This window comes from Cupressus sempervirens, chromosome 4 (assembly GCF_028749045.1).
Source record: "Cupressus sempervirens isolate cs-2001-9-10 chromosome 4, ASM2874904v1, whole genome shotgun sequence".
Lineage (NCBI taxonomy): Eukaryota > Viridiplantae > Streptophyta > Pinopsida > Cupressales > Cupressaceae > Cupressus > Cupressus sempervirens.
The window spans coordinates 475,953,637-475,977,895 of NC_143121.1; positions in this window are offsets into that span (position 1 = coordinate 475,953,637).

Consider the following 24,259-nt stretch of genomic DNA (forward strand, 5'->3'; position numbering starts at 1 on the left):
CTTCAACTGACCTTGGCTAACAGCTCGGCACATACTAGGATTTACTCAACAATTAAAGAGGACTTTTCACATTCGGCAGTAATGTGAAAACTTAAAAATTTGATCATGGAATTTTTCCTATTACCTTGCATCCTACTTCATGCTAATATATCTTTTTAGTACTAACTTCTTTTGGAATTGATGTATGATAAAACATTTTAGATATCAATCCCACATACCTCTTTTTTGCTTAATTTGATGAGATGTGACCACTTGACCTATCAGGTGAAGTAATCCCTTCATTTGATGTGTTGCATCCATCTTTCTTCCTCCATGTTTTTTTCATCTCTCCTTTGATGTGTTCAACATCTACCTTACCTTTTCTTTTGCTGAACTCTAAATTGGGTGCCCTTGTCCTTGTTGGATAGTGCTTACTGATATGACCAATCTTCAAACAACTAAAGCATGTAGTTTGACTCAACCATCTATTGTAGTTACCACTGGAGTGTGTTCTTATGCAATTCTTAGGTATGTGTCCATATTCTTGACAATAATGATAGCTATTTCTTGTATTGTAATCCTCGTTATAAGAGTTTTCATAGCTTCTTCCTTTTGTTGGCTTGTTTGATGACCATTTGGATTTGGATCTGCATTCAAAGGATTTATGTCCAAACTTCTAAAAATTGTAGTAGTGTCCTTCAAATTTTGATGAATGCATGGTTCTCATTCTGCATTCATGTGCTTGATGACCTTGTTTGTTGCACTTGTGACAATGAATCATGTTCTTTGACTTGGCATTCTAACTAGTATTCTTATTCCTACAAACATTGGTTATACGTCCTTTCTTACCATAATGATGACAAGTAGGTTTAGAATTCTTACCTTAATTATTTCTTTCCTCAACAGCTCTAGATGATTCTCCTTCTTCAATGCTTATGTAGCCCAATCCTATTGTTTCTTTACTGGATCTAGGGGATTTCAATAGTTGCTCAAAGTACTTGATGGCTTCATTTGTCTTGTTGAAAATTTCAAAAAATTCCTTTTATCTTTTCAGGTCATTCTACAGTTGTTCATTCTACAATTTCAATGTAGTTATTTCAATGTCCTTGACATTCAACTCATGATGAGCATTCATCATTTGGCTTAGGGTGTCCAATTGCATGTTTGAGATCTTGGGTAGCTCTACTAATTTGTCTTCCAATCTACTTGCCAAAACTCTTTTGTCTTCTTCAATCATTGCCTTGTCTTCTATAGCTTTCTTCTTTTGTTCAGTCACCTCACATAGCAGTATAGCTTGTGATTATTGTTCCAACTTGAGATCTCTAATTTCTTTAGATTGTGCTCTATTCTTTTCCATGAGATTTGCAATTGTTGCATCAAATTCATAGGAGTTACCATCTACAAATAAATTTGTAGTATCAATCTCTTTGTATTGTGTGTTATTTTTTGCCATAGCAATCTCTTTCATTCTCTTTAATGAACTTCTCAAAGCATCTCTAGCTTCATTTAGTTGTTGTAGTAAGAGATGTATCTCAATCTCCTAATTCTCAATGATCTTTCCCAACTTGTAAAATTCCATTTCAAGATCTTTTCTCCAAGTTGTAAGGCTTCTCATAATGAGAACTCAGCTCTAATACCAATTGTTGGAAATAAAAATAGGAAATATATACTTCTAGGGGGGGCGAGGGGTGATGAATTAGAAGTACTAGTCCTTAACCAATAAAACTTTTAACTTTAAAACAATGCATGCATTAACACATTGAAATAACATGTTAAGTAAATACATCCACATAAAAACTTAACACAAGATATGATTACCTAGTAATCCTCCAATGAGAAGGTAAAACTGGGGTGGGGATGACACTCACAATTCTTCACTACTACAGCAATAAAGTTCACTTGTTAAGGTTACATAGTTTGACCATTTTCATGATCTATCTTGTGAAAGGCCTACCCTATTAAAGGCTTATAAAGGATTGTTAGATCCTACCCTGTAAAAGGATTTTAACACCCTCTTAAAAGTGTGACTGGCTAAAGGACTTTAGAACACTCATTTGGAATGTCACCCTATTAAAGGATTTTACAATGACTATTAAATCAACCTTAGTCCAAAGGATTTCGCCCTACTGATATAGTTGTTAGAAATTAATAGTAGAATGTTTGATCTGATACACTTACAAATTTTTCCTTATTAATTTCAAGTCACAGTTTTGTCCATCTTGATCCTCTTGATCTGTTATAACAATTTTTTATAATTTCTCCTCTATTATACAAACTAATTCTACAATTCTTTCAAACTTCTAAGTCACCTTGAATGCTTTATGATCAATTTCACTTCCTTCAATTCTTCACTCGCATCACTTCCTCACATATACATACACAAATACTAAATTATGGGGCTTTGTCTGCCTTTTTAAAAAAGAATTTGGTGGCTTAGGGTTAGGTATGAATGTATGACTAAGATTTATTCATTTTCCCACTTAAGTACTTCCTTTTTTCTGATTGGTTGCATGTTGATCGCATAGGGAATACAAATAGATTCGATCTTACCTTCAAAGCTTTGAGATCTATCCATAAGTCAGCTATAAAATGATTTACATAGTTGTTTTTGCCATCACAAACAACTAGGTCCATTCTGTATTACTCAACACTTGATAATACTGATGTTTGACACTTACTATAACTCTGTCTTGCTCGGCACTTAAACTTGATCAGCATCCACTGCTCACTTGACACTTGAATTGCTTAGCATGAGTGACTCGACACTCATTGCAACTTGACATCTATACATATTATACTCAACATGTGCTACTAGCTCAGCATAAACTTAGTAAATATCTTAAGTGTGTTGACACTCAATTGTCAAAACCAATTTGAGATCAACACTGTATAGTCTATGTGGCATGTAATTTTGGCCTCATTTGTCCTTTAGAGGTCAAAGACTCCTAACCCCAATAAAGAAAATATGATGGATTCTTCATCTATCTTGATAAGTCCTCGTAAGCAAGTGTACTTGCAATATAAATCCAAGTGACTTCTCTGGAGCAAGAAAAGCCCTTCATGATTCGTTGAATCCAAGAGTTGTTGAGAATACTAAGATCAATCTTAGGCTTAATCAACTAGGAAATAATCTTCTTTTCTTTGGAATCAATCACTCTCTTTGGAATCAAGATGTGAAGTTGTGAGCAAACCATCTTCATTTTCATTGAAATGATATCTGAGAATACAAAAACTACAAAAGGTTTAATGTAATCAAAATTTGTTGTAAATTAACATTATGTTGATGCCATTTTATGTTAAATATGATTACAATCCTCAGACCGAGGAGAAAAGGAAGAAAACTAAAAGTTACATCAGAAAATAATAATATTTCTCTAAATTGTTTTAAGTTAATAACTGAGCTGAATAAAATTTCTAAACATTTTTGTGTGCATATCAAGTATTTTTGTTTCAGAAACTTTCTATTTACAAGTGTAACATGGCCAGGAAGCCTTCAATTATCACTCACATGGTTGACAGTATGACTGATAATCTAAGACAAACTTGTGTTGAAGCAACTGACATGGAAAATGTTGTCCTTGATGGTATGTATTGGCAAGTGCTAGCTTTCAAATATTCCAAATCCATCTTTTGACTTTATTTGTTGGGGAATATAGTTACATTGTTCATTTTTTCACAAGAAGTTTTTGACATTATGTTTTTAAGGTAATCAAATTCTTTCTCTTTTTATATTTGGTTAACTAGTCAGAGACCCTAATTGTCACAAGCAAAGATAAAATCTTGTTAGGAGAAGAAACTCTATGGGGTTTTTACCCTGTTGAGACCAAAACAAAAGTGGGTAGAATTTGTGCAAAAGTAAGTTATCATACTTATCAATTATTAGTTATTATGGATTTTTCGGTGATATGAGACTTGTAGCTATTACTATTGAAAAATGCTAATTTTTTTCCTCTTAGTTTTAGTTATCAGTATACATACATGAAAATATGGTACTCTTCATTATGTTATAATTGTTTTTTTCGAGTTGGTGTTTTTGAAAGTTTTATCTATTTTGGAAACTCTCCCCATTTCCTTAGTATAATGTGACTTAATTTGGATGTTAATTAGTAGGTGTTTCATGGGACTAGTTGAATGAGCATTTGAGGTTTAATGTGTTTGACACGATTTATCGATATTGTCAAGGACATGACATATACCTATTACTGTGTACTTTTTAAATATTCCTATACCACTGAGCCTATTACTATGTACTTTGTTTATATTGGAGAAGTTGAATCTAAGGCTTGATCAAATGGAACAAAGTCAAAAAATTAATAAAAAACTAAAACCAATTGAAAAAGAAAGACAACATGCTCTTTTGAAAGTTATAAACATTAGTGATTACACATAAACCAAGGAGGACTTTGTACAATGATGTGCGACCATGTTCAATTAGAGAGAATATTAAGATCTAAATCTATATTTTAATTATGGAAATTAAATCCACTTAGAACCACACCTTGAATTTCTACACATGATTGATGGTTTGAACAACATCATTTTTTAGTACCATATCCTAAACTACAATGAAGTCATGCAGTCCTCCCCCCAATAGTTTATCACCTTGCACATTATCCACATTGAAATTCATTGGATTCTTGGGGTAAACTTGAATACAGGCCTACAAAAAAGATCTCATTAAAATGATATCAATTTCACCATAAAAAAAAAAAAAATAGAAATGTTGAAATAGATCTCATACATCTGCAACAAGGGAACACATAATGCTTTCTAGTCCAAATTATTTATTGGCAATAGGAGCTTTCATCGTAAGGGTCACTTGCTCTTTATTCTTAACATCCATATTTTCTAAACTTGGTTCTACCAATTCATCTAAAAGCTCAATTTCTTGAACAAACAAGAAAAAATATTACCAACAAAAAATACTAGAAACAAAGTAAATAGGTATTATTAATTTTTGACAAAAAGAAAATCCCATGTAATAAAATATCTTGAGGTTTTATTTGTTTTCTAATTGCATGCAAGAAAAATATCTACCTTGCTTATGGATTTTGTGTAGCCACTTATTATCTTACTGGGATGCAATCCCATTCTAGTGAGCTCTTCAACTCCTTGAAGAAGCTCCCCTGAAAATGATATTGTCAAATTGGCACCATCTCCAATCTCTTCATTTTTCTGGTTTATTTTGTGTACAAAATACAAACCCCATATTTTGATGGTTATAATTTTTCCTTCTTTTGATTGTTTTGGGTTTAATTTCTATTTCCTTGTGCAGATATTGAAAATGGTTAACGTTGTGGCTGCCAAGGTTGAAGGAGATGCTAATTCACCAATATTTGTATTGGAAGATGAGATGAAGATTATTCCTTTTTTTTTTTTCTTATTTTAGAATAATTTTTTGTAGTTTCTTATTTTATTATTTTCTATGGAATAACTATTATGCTTGTGCTTCTTAAGTGATACAATCTAGTAATGAAGTTAGTAGTTAGAATTAGAGGTTTATTGTTGGGCATTCATTTGTCATTATCAAGCCCAATAATCTACAAATACTTATCTTCTAACACAAATGAATGTTGGAAATGGATTGAATGCATGCGCCTTAATTTTGAGGAAATAAGGTAAGATGACATGGTGACTGTTGCCGACTCTAATTAGTGTATTTAAGATTATTCCAAAAAAAGTGAGTTTATCCTTGATATGGAGCCCCCTACAGATGTCACTGCACTTAACTCTTTCTTGGATACATTGGGTAGTTCCAGAAGTTCATTAAGAACCCTGTATAAAAATCCTATTGCTTGGATAAGTTGATTTGAAATGGAAATCCATACACATGGGAGATTTCATAAGGAGAGGTCTTCGAGGAGCTCAAACAAGACTAGTGTGTATGCCCATTTTGTCATATCTAAATTGGGACAAGGATATCTATGTTAGAGGCATCCACATGAACATAGAATTCCTTGTCCCAATTTAGATATTCCAAAATGGGCGTACAAACTAGCCTTGTTTGAGCTCCTTGAAGGCCTCTCCTTGTGCAATCTCCCATGTGTATGGCTTGTCATTTCGAGTCAACTTATCCATCCAATAAGATTTTTATGAAAAGTTCTTAATGAACTTCGAGAAGTATCCAATGTGTCTAATAGAGAGTTAAGTCTAGTGGCATCCATAGGGGGCTCCATATCAAGCATAAATGTCAATTTTTTTGGAATCATCTTCAATCCAATTTTCATTTTTTTTTTTTAAAGTAGGTTGGCCCAAATTTCCACCAATGCTAGTATGAGTTGGTCAAAATTTGTATTTAGTCAAAAATTTGACCAACTAATTGATATTGATTCTCATTGACAAGGATGGGATTTTTTTTACCAAATTGTGCATTGATATTTTAGTGTTCAGAAGACTTGCTCAAAATTTTGATAAAAAAATTGCGACAAAGCTATTGGTTGAAAATTTGACCAATATTGGTTGAAAATTTGACCAATATTAGTAAAAAATTAGACCAATTTTGGTCAAAAAATGAGTCAAAATGTACTAGTGCTACTTGATCCAACACTCATGAACCTCTTAAAACTTCAAAGCTTTTTAAAATACCTCCATCAAATAAAGAGCCTAATGATTTCCATGTTGACTATGCCTATCCTCAAGGGATACCTCTAAAAGAAACTCAAACTAACCTTCACTTGGATGCAAACCTTTTCCATGCTACTACGGCTAAATATCATCAAACTCCATGCAATGTTATGCCTACTTTAGCTAGTCCTCCATTATCTCTTCAAGAGTTTATCATGTAAACCTCACATTCTCTCTTGTCTTTAGAAGTGTCTCCATGTCAGGAGGACTCTAAAAAAGATAAAGCTATAAATTTCAAGAAAGATCAAGATCAAGAATCCTTTCATCTCCTTCAAGAAGTCACTCTTCCATATCCTACATCTAACTAATCTCCTAAGTATGATGAAGACTCCACTTCCACTATTTCCCTTGATCTTAGTGAAAATTATGAGAAAGTTTCTATGCTTATGCTGTCTAAAGAAACATGTTAAGATCAAAGTATCCCCTCTTGTTATACTTCTCCATATCAGATTCAAAACTATGCTCAAGGTTCAAATGATCCTAGTAAAAATGTTGCTCCTATCAAAGCTACTCATGAGTCTATTGATAGCCATGGTCACATTGCTCACTTTAAAGATATTGATATCCCTACTCACTATCAGTTTGCATCTCCCAAATCTATCCTTGGTCCTTATCCATCTAAGCTAAGGCCTTCCTACCTTCCATCCATATTGGGACCATATGTTCCTCCATCTCCTACTTTCACTCCTAGTTCACCCCCTAGCTCTCCTATCATACCTCAAGATCAACAAAGATACTCACCCTTGAAAAATTTCCATCCATCTATCCATATAATTCATTCCTATAAACCTTATTCATCCACAAATCTCATGTCTTTTGGAAGCAATTTGGATGATCAACTTAAGAACAAACACAAGAATCTATTTATAAATGAAGATCACAATGTCCCATATAATTGATATGTGAATACAAAGAAAGAACAATTATTCAAGAGACCAAAAAGTTCCACTACCCAAAGAGCTAAATAAAATAAAATATGGGTTCCTAAACCCATTATTGAAGAAATGTGTTCTAAAGCATCCAAAGGAAATTCTAAAGCTATATGGATTCCCAAGTCTCTCTTGAAAGACTTAAATATTGAACATAAATTTAAGTTGACATTCAAGCTTCCAAAGGCTTCCACTCCATCTTCTTACAAACATATTCATAAAAATCTTTCGATGCCTTCCACTTCATCTTCCAAAATTGCTCTGCTACCTCATACATCTAAACCTCAAGCTATTTCATTCATGATTCCTCCATCATTCCAATAGCCTTCAAGGTGTGTGTCAATGTTGATTTTGCCCAATATTTTAGCTACCCTCATGAAATCCTCTAAAGCTTACACTTACTTGATATCCATACTCCTACAATCCTTTCAAGACATGAAATATTATACTCCATATACTTATCCTACTACCATCTCTCTTCCTTCACCCTATCAACATATTTGAGAATACTTACCTATGGTCTTGCTTATTATGACTTTTCTTTCCTATAAGAGCACTATCTAACTTGAAAAAAGATTAAGCTCTTTCTAAAAATTCAAAAAAAAGGAAAAAATAGAAAAAAAAAAAAGAAAAAAGAGAGAAAATATACCTTTGTGAAGACCACTTCTTGTGGCACCTTGGTAGTGAAATTAAAGAGAAAATAAATTTGTTCTATAGTGAAAACCACTTCTTGTAGTGTGTTGGATAAGTACCATGATGAAAACCTAGTAAATAGGCATCATGTGTAATTCTTCCATCACCCATCTACTTCCTCTTCCTCTTTGATCTTGACAATGTTGAGCTATCATTGTGTATTGGCTATCTTATTCATCGAATTTCCTATTGTGCTTTCTTATTCATTCATAACCTTCATATCTAGCTTCATTATTATTTCTCTATCCCATTACTATCCTATCTAGTTGACCCCTTGGTCTTGATCAGAATAAAGAAAAACATGGTTCTTAGGCCTCTTGACATGTCTAAATCTTTAGACTACACTTTCATGCTAGCTCACTTATTGTCTTCCACTTCTTATCCCATATGTTATCTTGCTTGTTGGCTTCACTGCTTATCCTACATGCTATCTTTCTCATTGCTTCCATTATTTATCCTAAATATACTTCATATGGTTATTTTTCTCTTTCCATAACTTTGGTACTGTTGAGGAGTCAATCATTTAGGATCATTTTCACTTTCTTCGTACTCCTTTCTTATCCATCTCTGCTTATCCACTAGCTTGTTGCTCCATCATGTCCCACACCTTGCTAGATATTGGAACAAATTGATGTGCTCTTTCTTAAGAGTGAGTAATCTCTAAGTTATCTTGAAAATCCAAAAAAATCATATATGATGTTGAAAAGATACCAAAAAAAAATACAAAAAAATTGAAAAAGTCTTGAAAAAATATGCCAAGTGGTGAAAACCTAGAAACGAGTGTTACTTGATACCCCTGTACCTCTATCTATCAATCTCATTCATTTCACAACACACTTCCTAGCTTGGAATTGTCTCTTGTCCTCATCTAGGGGGCATGATTTCTCAACTTGTTGGGGTCTTCTTGTGCATTAGAGTTTCTTTGGAAACTCATACAAAATAGTGTTTCTCAACACTTCTCCCCTTGACATTAAGTGATTCTCAACACTTTTCAGATACCTTACCTATAGTTTAGGATGCTATGATATTTCTCACTATTTGATACAAGTCACACACACACTTAAACATTAAACTTGTTGAACTCTGAAAAACTTATCTTCTTTGTATGTTGCCTATGATGATTTCTCTACTCAGTGTTCCCTCCCTAATATTCTTTCAAGGATGTCATGGACTAGAATATTGGGGGCATGTGGCATGTTTTAATTTTTTTCTGCTTGTGGGTATACTTTTTAGTCTAAATTTGTTGAGAGAATTTATGTTTGACCTACTTAACACTTTTGAACTATAATGTATCATATTTGTCTATTTTTGCAAGACCAAACTCAGTGGTTATCTTGGCACTTATGCCTTGATACAAGAATAATATTTCTATAGTAAACTTAGGAGATCTAACTGCATTAGTCATCTTGACTTACATGTCTTTGATGCTTAGGTTGGATTCCCACATTTCTATCTGACATAGATCATATTCATATCCTCATCATTTTACTAGTGATTTTTGTATGATATTCCAATGTCCCTAATAAGACTCAATGATAAAAACTTGGACCCAATTATTCAACCCTTGCAATTGCAACTTTTCATACTAGCTTGCATTCTAGGGTTCATTCCAGCTTAGCTTTCATTTTTCATGTTGAGAGAGCTCTCTTCTTTCATGGATGTGTCAGCTAATTGTGTTCATCCTTCTCTTACCTCTTCTTGATTTTATCTTATCTCTTCTTTCTTATTTCTCACTTCTTTTCTATCTTACCATCTCATCTATGTTTTTGACCTATCTTTTCTAATCTCGACATCCTGGATCCATTTTTGGGTTCAAAATCCAAATTTAGGTTCACCTTGCTAGTCAAAATTTTCTTCCTTCTTCTATGTAGTTAACTAACCTATTGAGGCTTAATCTTTTAATCTTGTTGGGGATTCAAAAATCATCATTTCTACTCTCTTTCACTCTTCACTTTCATTTATATTTCATCTCATTTCATCTTTCTTCTTTCTTTGACCCAATCCTTATGCTTTATCTTTCTTGATTAAACTTAATGAAACTGGGGCATATCTTCATTACTTGGTGGACACTCTTTGGTCTTAATATCGCATCTATCATCATGAAATTTTTTTTGTTATGATTTGATTAAATCCATATTATTTTTGCATCTCGTCTATCTCATTTTTTCCCAATTCTGAGCGGATAGGAATATGCTTTCATTGTTACAAATTGCTTTCTGCTACAACTATCTATTTTCTCTTGATCTATCTACTTTCTTTTCTTGACATATCAGTGCTCATATTGAATACTAATATTTTCTCTTCTCTCTCCAAATATTCAGTATTAATGCTAATATACTATGCATTGAGGATCTGCTATCTCTATGTGCTTCATTCTTCAGAGTCAAATCTCTCTATTATCTTGGCTTCTTCATTCTTTGACACAATGTATGTCAATCTCATGTCAAGATATATTGTGAATTAGTGTCAAATACTTAGTCATAATGAAAGAAAGTAGTAACTAAGTTACCGATTTATAGTGTTAATTGAGCTCACAAAGCAACCAACCTATCAATGTTAACCTTGTAGAAAGTAAGTAGTGTCAACTGAGTTGACAATTCCCATCAAGCTACAATGTCAACCTAGTTCATAGTATCCATCGAGCTCCAGTGAGAACCAAGTTGAGAAGAGTATTCTTGTTCCAATATAATGATCAAGCTAGAAGAGCAGTGTGAATTGAGTCAAGAGTGTCTACTAAGTGAGCATGAACTGAGAATCTAGAATCAACCAAGTGTCAAAGTTAGCCAAGGTGATAGTGTTGCCTGAGTATCTTCACCATTGCTCGAGTAAGCCATTGGACTTGAGTTAAAACATTGGGCTGACTTGGTAATTGATTTTAGAATTATTTATGTTGTAGTCAACATATGAAGGAATTATTTGGATGGATATTAGTATAAAGTATTTTGTTTATCCAAATATGATATGTAAGAATTATAATTGAAGAACATTAGTGAATATGGAAGAGTAGATTGTTTGAAGGCTACAAACATTCCAAGGAAAAGAAGAGACTCATCTATCACAGTTAGGTGATTAGTTTACTTCAAAGGATCTTCATCAGCAATCATAGTTGCATATCAAAGATCAATCCACTGATTCATCCTACTAGGTGCATCCATCCCAAATCCTTTAAGTAGGTGGAGCTAACAAACCTTTGCAAAAAATCCTAACAGAGTACATATCGAATTGTATTATATAAATCCTTTCACAAGGTGGACCTAATAGTCCTTATTACTATTAACTGAGTAAGATCACTAGAAGTGATTCATTTGTAAGCCTTAATAGGCCAACTTTATTAGTACAGTAGTGAAGCATTGTGGGTGTCATCCACACCACAGTTTTAACTTCTACTTGGAGGGTTTTTGGGTTACCAAATATTGTGTTATGGTGTTGTTAATTTACTGCTTTATGTTTCTTGCATGAAAGTAGATTAGAAAACTTAACAAAGTGGATTGAGTAAAATAAGTTTAAGTGGTTCTTGATTCACCTCTCAATCACCTAGCTTGCATTACATTTTTAATAATTAGTATCAAATCAAGGTTCTCTTATCAGAAGTTTACCAAATTGAGAGAAAAGATCAGAGACAATGGAAGTATAGAAGCTAGAGAAAGTCATTGAAAATGAAAAGTTAGATCTACATGTGGCCATGGAACAAATCAAGAAACTAAAGGATCAACTCTCTCAATCCTTTAAAAGAAAAAAAGAATTGGCAAAAAATATGAATGACAATCCATACATAGAAGAAATAATTCAAGTTATTTACAAAGAGAAGTTTAGATGTATCTATAGAAGATCTACTTGGAAAAAACCATATTCCACAAGAAGATGTCAGAAAATTGAAAAGTGAACAAGAGGCTCATTCAGTCAGGATATGTGAAGTCATGGAACAAAAGAACCAAGATGGAAATGAAAAAAAATGGCATAAGATGACATAATATTACTCAACATCAAGGTAGAAGAAAAGAACAATGAAATCCACCAATGTTCACTAATTCAGACAGATATGGAAAAGAATCTAAATAATGCAAATCAAGAAGTCATCAATCTAAGGACAACAAATGAAAGACTCATGAGTGATCTTAGAGCAAAAAGAGAAACCAGTGAAAGAATGATGAGATCACAAAAAAGCATGGATTAGTTAGCTAAACCATCTCAACATAGACACAAAGGGAAAATAGGAGAATAATTACTATAGGGAGCTCACAATAATTAAAGACCTACATACAATCATTGTGGAAAGGTAGTACATATGTCAAAAAAATGTTGGAGCAATGGAAAGTCAAAATTTAATGGAAAATGTTACAATTGTAACAAACCTGGACATAGTGCAAGTGAATGCATAGAGAAAATCAAGTTTAAAGGAAAATGTTTTACATGTAATAGACAAGGTCATAAATATTCAGAGTGTAGAACCAAGAATTGGAATCCTATTGAACAACTTGCTAAAGAAATATTTGGTTTGGACTACAACACTTGGTACATATGTTATATATATGAAGAGTTTGGATACATAGGAGCTAATTGCATGAAAACTCACTTTAGAAAGAGGAATCCTACCAAAAGATGCTATGTATGCAAAGAACTTGGTCATCTAGCAAAGAACTGCATGAATAGAGGTAAAGTTGAAGATGAAAAGAAATCAAAGGCCAACAAGACTAGGACTCAAATGAAGTAGCAATGGGTGAGGAAATCTCTAGAGAATTCAAGTGAAAACAATGAAGTTATTGACACCCAAGATAGTGGATTGGGTAATTCAATTATCTCTACTTGAATAGGAAAGGAGACCATTAGAGTTTTGATCATATTCATATTCCACATCAATTCAAGTCACCTAGGCACAAAATTTTAGATCAGTATATCGGATGCACTTGAACAGAAGAAAGTCATAAACATGATTGAATTGTTAGTTCTAACCGTGTCACTCCTTAGGCCTAACCAAGCTGTTAGACCTAACTGAGTTATCTCTTAGACCTATCCGAGTGTAGATAGACTCAACCAAGTCATTGACTCAACCAAGCATCATTTACCTACCCAGATATGAACCATTAATGGATCCCTAATATTGAAGAAATTGAAGTTTCATTTTTTAAGAAAAATTTAGAGTTTTCAAGAGTACAACATTCCTCGAGCCCCCCAAGTGATTTAGAGAAAAATTATTGAAGAAAAGTCTCAAGAAAAGTCACCATATTCAAATCCTTCATCAATGGAGTAGTATGGAAGCATATTCCAGTGCAAAGGTCAAAAAGGGTTTAGAAATGTTGGTAAAGAGTTCAGACTGTATCCCTCCAAAATTCAAGCTATATCCAACAATTGCCGAGGATAAGGATCCACAAGGAGTAAATTCATCAATTCCTCCTAGGGTACTTCTCATTCACGATGTCAGATCATTTTATCACTATTTTAACCAAGAAATAGGAAATTTCAAGCTAGATCAGGCCTATGTAGAATTATGTGAAAATGATGTGTTGAAGCCAGAACACAAGCATTTGAAGGTCAAGGGTTTGACCCACATCATCAACATGCAAATAAATTTTTGAATCAAATGGATCAGGCTTATACTAAGCTAAGTTCATGACAAGTCATTCTAGTTAGAGTAGACCTATCATGTCACCAAGAAGATGATTCATAGGATAACAGGGTATCCTATGTTGGAGAAGTCAAAGGCTACCAAAACCCTAGGATAATCAAAATTGGCAAAGATAACCCTAGATGAATGTGATGGTAGAGCTATAAAATTAAATAATGTGTTTGACATGGAGATCAAGTTTGGCATCCATTTTATTGCATACAACATCTATAGTTCAAGCCATCTGGACGTGTCATGTGAAGTTGTAAACTTGACATAAAAGGTTGTGAAGAATAATCTATCTTTTGATCTTATCAAGCTTCAACACACCCAGTTGAGCAAGAACATGGAGAGTATTCAAGCTTCTAAGAATAATTCATGTAAGTTTGGTTCAATCTTAGTATGTTTATTCTTTTATGTATAGAAATTCTTTCCTTCAAAAGGAAATGTTGTTTGGAGAAAGAACACTCCAACATTGTATCAAATTACTAAATTCATAAAGGAGATGGGTGAGAACCTTGAAAGAAACATGGATGCATACTTTGATAACTTCAAGGAAAGGATGTAGAGTAGGCTTAGGATCCCTAAGAAGTTGGTTCAGGATTATGAGGAGGATATATTCTTCCTGGTTGATTGTGATAGAGTTCATATACAAGGTTTAAAACCTAGGATTACATGGGTAAAACCCTTGGCATATGAGGTAAATATTGATGATACATGAGACATTATTGAGGCTTTCATAAATGAGCTTGTGGACCCCAAGGCTACATATTTTAGAACATATGAGGAAGCCAAGACAAGAATCTCACTTGAAATTTAGATTCATCAATTTTTGAAGAGACAAAAGAAGAGGCTGGAAAACATAGGAAAGAAACTTGCCAAATAAAATTCACCTCTCAAATTCATTGAAGGAAAGGGTGATGATATAGAAGAGGAAGATGAAGAAGAAGATTCAAGTGAAGATGAAGCAAAATAAGAGGTAAAGGAATCTCCTAAGAAGAAGGTGAAGAGCCCATCAAAAACTCCACCAAGGAGAACAACAAGGTCTACTCCTATGTTTACTGCCGCCAAGATAAGGAGCCAAAGAAAGAAATTGGAGCTTGATGATGTAGATGATGATGATGAAGACAATACTTCTATCATCTCACTCAAAAAGCCACCACCTACCTCTGAACAAAGACTAAAGAAACTAAAAGAAGGCACTAGGATGTTAGATCTTAGATATCTAAAATATGAAATAAGAAGCAAGGATGAGAAGAAGCAGATTGAAGATGCAATGGTTGAGAACATGGAAAAGTGGAAATATGAACCTTCTGATCTTAAAGGGAAAGCTTAAAAAGCCCTACTAAATGTTTTATATCGCCATTGGGATAATGTAGTGAAAATAAAAAAATACATCAGAGAGAAATCTTTGAGAAAAATAATGCCAAATCTCTCTGACAAAGAAATCGAGGAGGCAATGTCTAGTCATGAAAGTAGACATACTCCTAGATTTAAAGCTTTCCAAAATTTGTCCAATAAGATAGAAGATGTTGTGCATTCCATAAAAAATATGTGGAAAATAATTTTTGATATTAAGGAAGAAGGAGATCTTCCAGAGATTCAAAAAATTAAGGATTTTGATGCTAAGAAGATTTTTGTAGAGGTCATGGCATCACTTCCTACCACTCCACCTAAGGCAACACTAGAGAAACAATCCATTAAGTTTAACCTAGTTCAATCAAGTTGTGAAGTGAAGATTGTTATACCTTCATCGAGCTCTCTCCTAGAGGTAACCAAAAAATATGTCCCCATAATCTCAACCAAGCTATGAAGTGAAGATTATTACACCTTCATTGAGCTCTCTCCCAGAGGTAAGAGAGAAACAAGCCCCCATAGTATCAATCAAGCTACAACAAAAGGACTTGATTAACAAAGGTAAAGAAATGTTTCCTTCTTCAAAAGTCAAGAGCAAAGAAAAAGATAAGACTATTGATGACATCGATATAGATGAGGAGATTATGATCCCAAACTAGGATCAATCCAATCTATTTGTTGAACAAATAGATATTTTGGGAGAATGGTGGAAGAAAAGAGCCAAGTAGTAGATGCTAAGGGCTGAAAGAGATAGAAGAAAAGTTTTGGAAGATATCAAAGAAATATTTGTGGATGTTCTATCTATAGAGGTAAATGATAAAGCCCTTATCATTGATCAATTAATTGATATTTTTCATAAGTTCAATGAGGACATTGATGGGTAGGAAAACTTATACAAGATGAAAGGAAGTTTTAGAACAAAGTGCTAGAAAATATAACACATAAGATAGAAATTGATCAAGTAAAACGATATACTTTAATTTCTATGTTAGAAATTGTTTGTCAATATTGTTGTATCTTTATTTGTAAATTTAATTTATTCCACTAACTTTACCAAGGAAATGAAAGAGAAACTGGCCAAAATTGACATGGACTAGAAGGATAGTGCAAATCAGTTGGCATTTAATCCAAGCTCCAGTTCCATTCATTTTGCAAAAACCAAATTTTTGAAAGATATTTAGGCATAATTTCTAAGGGAAGAGTTCAGAATAAGAGCAACATTGATTGATATACATAGTGTGATACTTCCCCACATGGACACCAATGTAGAAGAGAATGGATCATGCAAGGACATTTGTCAAAGACACAAATCTGTCAATTGTAGATCACATGCTCAAGTTATAAATAGAGCTTTAGATTAATCTACACATCTTGAAGGTTCTACAAGATAACTGGGACAAGACTTTGTCTGTAATTTTGAAGGTACACCATGATTTTCTTTCTTATTTTAGTATAACCTTGTAAATTTTTGGCATTTGTAAAAAAAGCAACCGGGAAAGTATATAAGGAGAAAAGTACATTAAACAAGGGGAAAAGTATATAAAGGAAGTATATGTACATACTTATACATATGAATGTGAAATTATGTATAGTAAGAAATATATGTAATAAGAAAAAAAATGAAAAAATAATTTTTAAAAATAAAAAAATAGAGTTTTCAATTCAAACCAAGTTGCAGAGTCATTATTGCAAACCAAGCTATAGAAAAGAGCATACTCAAAGGTGGAGTTTGACTAAAGAAATTTTTATTTCAGATCTTATGCATGATAAATTTTTTGTCACTAATGCCAAAGGGGGAGATTGTTAATCTCATGTCAAGATATATTTTCAATTAGTGTCAAAACACTTACTCATAATGAAAGATAGTATTAACCAAGTTACTAGTTTGTAGTGTTAATAGAGCTCATAAAGGAACTAAGCTATCAATGTTAACCTTGTAGAAAGTAAGAAGTGTCAACCAATTTGATAGTTCCCATTGAGCTGCAGTATCAATAAAGTTGACAGTATCCGTCAAGTTTTAGCGAGAACTAAGTTGAGTAAAGTATTCTTGTTCCAATATAATGATAAAGATGGCAGAGCAGTGTGAACCGAGTCAGTAGTGTCTACCGAGTGATTGGTATGAACCGAGCATCTAGTATCAGCCAAGTGCCAGAGTTAGCCAAGATGATAGTGTTTCCCAAGCATCTAGTATCAACTAAGTGCTAGAGTTAGCCAAGGTGACAGTGTTTCCCAAGTACCTCCAACATCACTTGAGTAAGCCATTAGGCCCAAGTTACAACACTAAGCCAACTTGGTAATTGTTTTTGGAATTTTTTATGTTGTAGCCAACCTAGGAAGGAATTATTTGGATGGATATAAGTATGAAGTATTTTTTTTATCGAAATATGATATGTAAGAATTGTAATTGAAAAACTTTAGCAAATATGGAAGAGAAGATTGTTTGAAGGCTACAAATATTCCAAGGAAAGGAAGAGACTCATTTATCATAGTTAGGTGATTAATTTACTTCAAAGGATATTCATCAATAATTAGACTTACACATTAGAGATCAATCCACCGATTCATCTTAACAGGTGCATCAATCCCAAATCCTTTAACTAAGCAGACCTAACAGTCCTTTACATAAACTTCTTATAGAGTACATACTTGATTTTATTGTATAAATCCTTTCACAAGGTGGACCTAATAGTCCTTATTAATCTTAACTAAGTAAGATCATCAGAAGTGATCATTTGTATGCATCAACATGCCAACTTTATTACTACAGTAGTGAAGCATTGTGGGTTTCATCCCCACCCTAGTTTTACCTTCTACTTGGAGGGTTTCTAGGTTACCAAAAATTGTGTTATGGTGTTGTTACTTTACTACTTTATGTTTCTTGTATGAAAGTAGATTAGACAACTTAACAAAGTGGATTAAGTAAAATAACTTTAAGTGGTTCTTGATTCACTACCCCCTCAATCACCTAGTTTGCATTACATTTCCAATAATGTGTTCCTAGATCAATCACACATCAATCAAAGAGGCAAAAATGTAATCACTGTAAAATGGTCATCTAGACTATGAGCCCCCTTTCTAGATTTTTTTCATAATTTATCTAATGCTTATCCTCGATCGAATCTCCAAAAATCCAATTATTTGATTTTATCCTATAGTTTGACCACTTTATCTTAAGTTAATATTTAATTAAAAGAACATGTCCCCCTTTAAATAAAATAATATTTTCCAATCATGTCTTATCCTAAGTTGCACACAAAAAATTATTTCCCTTATTTAAAAATAAAATAAAAGACATTTTTTTCCCACATGGGGGACAATAGTCAACTCTTTGTCACGATTGGTGGAAATGCTTGTGCACATAGATCATTCTCACTTTCAAACTCCACCCTTGGTCACATGCATCTTGGCTCATGATCTCTATCATCCATTTTTATTTAAAATGGAGAGTTTTCTCCTCACTTCACAACTCTACTCTTTTACTAACATTATACTATAGGATTGAAGATCTCATACTTGTGGAGCTCCCCTTCTTCTATCTTCTATTCTTCATTCTTCATGCTCCTCATTCATTCTAGTTTATCTCCATGCTTATAGCTTAAATAATTTGGTCTAAATAGGGGTTGTAATACTTATTTTATAGTTCACCTTACATTCTACTTTCTCTCATGTAGCTTTATTTGTATTACATTCATTCTAGATTCTTGGATATTGGTAGTCCTGCCTCTACTCTTTGAGTATTCTATTCTATGGTGCACCTTGCAAGGGTTTTTATAGATAGGTTCACTTGAGATCCACTATGTCATAGCTCTTGCACATCATAGATAGGAAACTATAAGTTGCCTCTTGAGATCCTCTCTTTCATGGGTATTCTCAAGAATAATGGTTTATAGAAGTGTGACACTTCTTGTACACCAAGGAGCTTTCAAAGATCTTGTGGCCTCACTCTCATATTTGCATGTCATAGTAGCTTAATATCATATTGCATTAGTATAGTTTCTTTTATGCATTACAATAGAACATCTAGTTTAATTAGAAGGATTGTAACACTCTCATCTTGCTAGTTATCTTGCATTTCTTACATTTTATGTAGCTTAGTTGCATTTTTGCATAGCATCTAATATTGTTTCTTGGACACTAGCATCCTTGTTCTTGTCTTAGAATCTCCCATTTCATAGTTTATTTTCAAGTGGCTACATTCTTATTCTCACCTGAGAGCCATTCTATTTCTATTTGAAGTCCTTTGCACATCATGACTAGGGAGCTCTATATCGACATTTGAGGCTCTTAATCCATGAGATCCCACAAATAGAAGGACTTACAGAAGTGCACATTTCTCTATGTACAACAATAAATATTAAAAAAATCATATTCCAAGATGGTTACTCTAGTTTTGCACCATAAGATTCTTTCAACCATGTCACAATAGATTCTACCTATGTACCTATTTCCATCCATCTGGCATAGAGTATGTACTTCTATCATTGCCACTGGGTATATTCCACTTTATAACCTTAAATTTATAGAGTGTGGATTTCCTTCTTGTTAGTTGCCATTAGCCTAGGGATGGCTACTACTTTTTGGATTGATGTGGCTTTCTTCTTAGTCTATTCGGCTATGGGATCTTCCTTATTATGAAATCCTTCCACATTGATAGGATTTTGTGTTTGAGTAGACCAGTTCCTTTCCTTTCTTAAGTTGGAAGTCCTTCTCTTATATGTTTTTTTCATCTCGATCTAATAGTCATAATAAAATTTAGCTTTAACATATCTAGTATTTTCCCTAACTCCAAGATGTGTGACCAATTGGGTTGAATATTGAATGTTATTCTATACAATGGTACAAATTTGGCCTTTATTACAAACTTAGGAATCCTATTTATGATAGAAATGACCCATACTTTTCCATAGTATGTGATGCTTCCACTATTTGAAACATTTTTCTATCCAACCATAGGCTTTCTTGTACATTAAATGCATGAGATGGCAAGATTTGCAAGTGTTAAATATCAAGATCACTACAAATATGGTAAGCACTGCCATTGTATTTGGCATGTATTTTCCAAATGCAACAACCTCTAAGATTAATATATTAAATAATAATAAATGAATAGACATATCCCTTCATGGGACATGTCTATTTGATAATAAGATAATTAATATGATAAGAAACTTTAATCATAGTTAGATAAACACACACACATAACTTATATAATATATTAAGAACACACATATATAAAGGATAAATACATCCGAATTGACTAAAAATTTTACACTCTCTCTTAGTCAAGAAGGATAAATACATTTTGATAATCAAAGGTAACGAATGATCAATATTTTGGATAACCCAAAGATGATCGAGGAGATGATATCTAAGCTCTTAGTTGTTAGTCTCACAAAATGCATACTTACCTCATACCCAATATGTATCTATACAAAGAACTCAAAGTCAGTCAATTTAATGATATCTAAGAACTTAGTTGTAAGTATTTCAAGATGCATATTCTGATGATTTAAGTACAACACTTACTCAAAATGTATAACATAAAATTTAGCCAACTAAAGCTACCACATAACAACACTCCCTCTTAGATAGGGAGGATAAACATAAGATATATATTACACCACTAGTAATATTAGGAATGATAAGTTTTAAGGATCTCTTTGATTAGAAGATATCCATCATTATGATATCACATTTGGTATCATGAGCATTGATCTCCTAGAATACATGATATTCACCAATTAATCAAATGTAAGATATCCCATCTGATATCAAGAGTATTGGCCTCCAAAACAACTAAATGATATTCACCAAGTATTCAATGTAATAATGGCCTATCAAAATATCAAGGAAAGATATTCATCAAGTATTTAACTGTACAAACAATTTGAAGATACTCAACTTAATGATATCTAACACTTAGTTGTTAATTTACAAGATAAAGTCTTTTCATGATTTATTTCAACATTTACACAAAATGTATAGCATGATGAAAGTTATTGTAAGATCATCACCTTTCAATAAATTCTTCAAATATAAGTAAAAAATCATTTGAAAGTCATTACTTCCTAATGATAGACACAGGGTTAGGCATATTAAATGACGTAGTCATAGGCATGATACCCAAAAATTCACATGAATTCAAAGCTCCCTTTGAATATTGATCTTAAGAGCTTCTCATCCAATGCTGCCTCCAATGGAGTGCCAGACTCCCTCTAAATCTGATACGAGTCCTCCTTTTCCTGCAAGAAAATGCTCAAGAAAAGATCAAAGAAAATAGCTCTTATAGTACATATAAATAAGAGATAATACTAAAAGATAATAAATGGTTATACATAATAATATAAGATCATCTTAATATAATATAGATAAATATATACTTTAAATATATATATATATATATATATATATATATATATATATATATATATATATATATATATATATATATATATATATATATATATATATATACACATATACATGTATATGTACATATACATGTATATGTACATACATGTATATGTACATCTACATCTACATATACATATACATATGTACATGTAGATGTAGATGTACATGTACATGTACATATGTATATGTAGATGTAGATGTAGATGTACATATACATGTATGTACATATACATGTATATGTACATATACATGTACATATACATGTATATGTGTATATATATATATATATACACATATACATGTATATGTATATGTACATGTATATGTACATATACATGTATATGTACATATACATGTATATGTACATCTACATCTAATCTACATATACATATGTACATGTAGATGTACATGTACATGTATATGTACACATATACATGTACATGTACATGTATATGTGTACATATACATGTACATGTACATGTATATGTACACATATACATGTACATGTACATGTATATGTGTACATATACATGTACATGTACATGTATATGTGTACATATACATGTATATGTACATATATATATATATATATATATATATATATGTACATATATATATATATATATATATATATGTACATATATATATATATATATATGTACATATATATATATATATATGTACATATATATATATATATATATATATTACACATATATGCATATATTCCATCTTCTATATATGCATATTATAATCTATATTTGAAACATATTATTTTCTTATTAATTTCAAATATACTCCTAATCATTTCTCAATCAATATTCACTTTAATGCATATTCATGATGAAATAGATAAATACTTACCTTATTTACAAGTTTGATGGCCCTTTTAATTTTCTATCTTGGACCCACCTTTATTACCATTCTCATGCTTGTAGTGACATGGCATTTGAATCTCTCACAATTTCCTTTGTTGAGTGCTCCTCCCATTCCTTTGCAATGCTCAAGCTTTATATTGTACTTGGTTTCCAAAGTGATGATTAGCGGTGGTTATTTCTCTCCCTATCAATTTCTTCCTTTGTCCACAGAAGTAGAATAATATCTTCCATTTTCTAAGGGTTTGAATTGTAACATATCTCCTCTTTTTGTCCTTACCTCATCTTTTTCTTAGCCTTATGCATAAACATCTAGAGGTCGAGTAAATGCTTTGAATTTCTTCTAATGTGTTCATCGAATGCCATTTGAAATTTAGTGTCCTAATGGATTGACTCCACATTGAATACAATTCATTTTATTTTTTTATCGTCCATGCTCTTTTCAATTGTGGTGGTTCATCCCTTTGCACTCATGTGTCACATGAACTGACACAAGTTCATAGCAAATACTTCATGCACATTTCTCACACGATAAATATAAACTCTTCCCATAATAATAAGCACTTCTGATTAGCCCAATTCCATTTGTAATGGTGGCTTGTGTCATTATAAATGAATGATTTAGAAAATATTCTTTGATAGTGAATGCACTTCCTCCCATAAAAAAATTGGTCTTGAGATATCAAAATCAATGTCTCCATAATCTTAGAATACTAATATTAGAAGTATTATCTCAAAACTTGATTAATAGTCATGGTATAATAAGATATTGATGCAAGTGCATCTTGGGTGTAAGAGCAATCTTGCATCACCCAAAAATATTTTTATTTTCAACCTTTTCTATTTTAATAAGGACTAGTAGATAGGCGAGTTACTATTTCTAGGAACTTACTATTTTTAGCAAGTTTGTCATACAAGCTCAGAATGTCCTAATTTCAAATGTGGACATTCATCTTGGATATATCAACCTACCAATTAAGGCTTAGTTTCATATCATACATATTCATGGATTTATTGTGGATTTTTGGTTTGCATTTTTGGTATATAAACTTTAGGCTCACCATTGGAGGCCTTAGAGGTCCAAAAACTTGATGAATGAGCATTTGCACCAATCTGAGCCTATAGATCAGGAGCTGGGGTTTCTAAAAAGTGGATATAATAGCCAATCAAAGCAACGATTCAAGAGTTATGGTCTTCTAAAGTTGGGCTGACCAAAACATCCAAAATAAATACCAAAAAAGTATTTGGCCAACTTTATACGTATTGTTAGGGTCTTTCGGCCCTAGGCATTAAGTTTGAATGTCCAGAACCTTCCTGAGTAGTGTAAAATTGCCTATTTAAGAAAAGCCTAAACATTGTCTAGGAAAACTCTACGTGATAGTTCATAGCTTTTCTTGTAGATTACTATAATAAAGGCACCCATGTGGGTTAGCATATTGTAATTCAGAATTTTGAAATTCTACATTTGTGGTGATAATAAGAAGCCCATGTTTTGTTCTCACAATTGTTGTTGTTTCTTTGTTTCTATTATGTGTTTATGGTATTAAGGGGAGCACTCATCATTAAGTGGTATCAGAGCTAGAGTTTCTAAGTGTGTGGATAGATCACCAACTATGAGGAAGTTCACACTAGGACTGTGGTTTGGGTTGAGCACGTAGATAGACCATTGATTATGAGGTAGTTGCACTAGGGTTTCAGCGAAAGTGCAAAAATGCCTCCACAAAGAGAGCATGATGGAAGAGTCAAAGGTGTTACACCTGAGGATTTTAGAACCCTCTAGAGGAAAA